Below are 2,671 nucleotides of genomic sequence, written 5' to 3' on the forward strand. Positions count from 1 at the left end.
TTTCCTTTCTGTTCAGTATTTTGTGCAGCAGACCTAGACCTACACAAAATAAAACCGTACTCACCCACGTGACCACGTTTTCCATGCAATCTTCAGTTCGAAATACTGTTCACCACAATGACTCCCAAACACCGCCAATCTCGCGGTCTATACACTTAATCTGACTAATTCCGATCGTGAAACGATTAGGGAGATTTACTCGTCAGGGGCTGGGCTTAACCCGCGTGCACTAAGAAGAAACCCCGACTGCCTTCAACTTCACCGTGTTGAATGTTTTCTTACAAACCAGACGTACTTATGAGCTTGTGTACTCCCCACATTGTTAGAGTTAAAGGTTATGGTGTATTTACTGAACGTATTAAAGATAATATAGTATAATTAAGGCTATGAAGAAAAAACTATATAGGAAGTAGTTCTGGAAGAGTAATGCGTATCTATCGTTAAGAAAAGAGATAAATAAAATTAAGCGACTTAACAGATACCAATGACGGTAACGGAAACAAAGAAAAGCATTGTTAACCATCGTTAATTTTGAACTTATAGGCTAGCTAGCCAACAGCACTCACCGCCAACTCTAGAACTGCTCTTGTCTGACCGAATAGTGGAAACTGACCATCACTTTTATAACGCACCCACGGCCAGAAAGTGTGTAGCGCGTTTTCGCAGCACAGGGACACGAAACCCTTGTATTCACAGACCCGCTTTCTAACCATTAGGCTACTTACAGCTCAAGAAATTTAGATTGAGTTGGTTTAATTTGTTTTGAATTTAGGGCAAAGCTACTCGAGGGTCATCTGCGCTAGCCGTCCCTAATTTAGCAGTGATAGATTAGAGGAAAGGTAACTAGTCAACACCACTCACCGCCAAGTGTTGGGCTACTCTTTGACCAACGAATAGTGAGATTGACTATCACATTATAACGACCCCACGGATGAAAGAGTGAGCATGTTCGGTGAAGGGGAAAACATTTCGAAAAATGCATAAAGAATACATAGTGCAAGTTAAAGAATCTGAAGTACTTCAATAGAAAGGTGATAAACTTACAACTAAACGGACAGAACTCAGCTAATAAATGACAAACAAGATTAGAAGTAAAATTAAGCAAATGTAAATGAAAAAGGAAAAGAATATAAAAAAACTTTTCTTTATTTATTTTTTAAGATTTCGTTTGAAGTTAGTGGAAGAATGAGTCACAATTAAACGATTTTATGAAGACGCTTTCATAGTTTGACGTTAGTCGATTACAACAAGAATATTTATTGTATTTTATTTCTTCTTTTTTTTTTTTACAAAGAACACATAAATACGTTTAAAGAATTCCCAGTTTCGACATATTTGCTGTTAAACATTTCGTTAATTATTGCGTGTTTTGCCGAAGTTTATTGCGTACAGATCTAGTTGACATCGTATAACCATTATTTCATTAAGTTCTTTGTTGTCTTTTAGCGTAAAACCACAAATAATGGGCTGTCTACCGCGGGAAATCGAATCACGAATTTTTAGCGTTTTAAGTCCGGAAACTTACTGCTGACCCACTGTGTGATGTCTATTTGCATGACAATGAAGAGAAAAACATCGGAAAGTTCACAGATATGATTTCAATTCTTGATACATCGTGCTTACAAGTGAGCCTCTCCATTAGTAATTGTTTATTAATAATCAGCAAGAACTCCTACCGTCTAAATAATCAACTAATTTTGTATCGTTCATATCAGATAAAATACGTATAAAGAAATTTAAGTAGGGTAAAACACTGTAAACATATACATCTTATAGCTACCACAAGAGGGCGATTACATCAGAATAAGTATAATGTAAGACTTGCGCCTGTTCCTTTCATGTTTTTTAACAAGCCAAGAGCAGTTGTGATGTTTATATTTTGGACATCTGTTATGTGCAAGTGACGGAGTACGTGGACAATTTCTTCCATAAGACTATGAGAAGACACTTATAATTGAAGCAAATATTTAGCTAAATGATCTATAGAACAGTTAGTTTGCCTGTAATTTATCAGTATTTAACCAGTACAGTTTGTTAATGGTCAGCGAAGATTCAACTTGTCTAGCAGTCATTGTATAACCTCTGTGAATATGGTTCCATTCCGAACAGCAAGGACAGCATTAGCCAGTGAAATGAATGCATTTCACAATGCTGCGAATCTATCGTAACTTGTAAATATGTTACACTGCAATTATGTTTTAACTATATCTTGGAGCCTAAGCCACAAATATTCCTGATAATTAGAGAACGACCCCGCTGAGAAGAAGAATTATAATCAGATTATTAATAAGTAGTCAAAAAGCCGCAAATATTCCTGATAATTGGAGACGACCCCGCTGAGAAGAAGAATTAGAATCAGCTTATTAATAAGTAGTCAAAGTTTAATTTGTTCTAGCTTTTTGTATTTTAACTTTGCTAATCTCTTTTTGTTTGACCCCTGATGACTCAGCGATAAGTTAGGGTTTTATTACTCAAATCATTCGGGGTTCGATACCAGCGGTGGGCACAGCACACATAGACCATTGTATAGCTTTATGCTTAACAATAAGAAAATACTCTTCGTTTATACTAGCTTTTTATATCTCAAGTTTGTCGATTTCTCTTCTTTTACTTTAGTTTTTATATCTCAACTTGATCGGTTTCTCTTCTTTTACTTTAGTTTTTATATCTC

The 2,671-nt window shown here is 35.9% G+C and overlaps 1 protein-coding gene across 1 annotated transcript in view; it reads left to right on the forward strand.

The window, feature by feature from the left end:
- Positions 1 to 1,453: 1,453 nt before the first annotated feature.
- The window catches only part of LOC106472307 (zinc finger protein Gfi-1b-like), a 7,111-nt gene continuing 5,893 nt past the window's right edge, over positions 1,454 to 2,671 (forward strand). The window contains exon 1 of the mRNA XM_022400916.1: positions 1,454 to 1,625. The gene's annotated coding sequence lies outside the window, so the exon portion shown is untranslated. The remainder of the gene's footprint in view (positions 1,626 to 2,671) is intronic.

Source organism: Limulus polyphemus, unplaced genomic scaffold (genome assembly GCF_000517525.1).
Source record: "Limulus polyphemus unplaced genomic scaffold, Limulus_polyphemus-2.1.2 Scaffold5237, whole genome shotgun sequence".
NCBI lineage: Eukaryota > Metazoa > Arthropoda > Merostomata > Xiphosura > Limulidae > Limulus > Limulus polyphemus.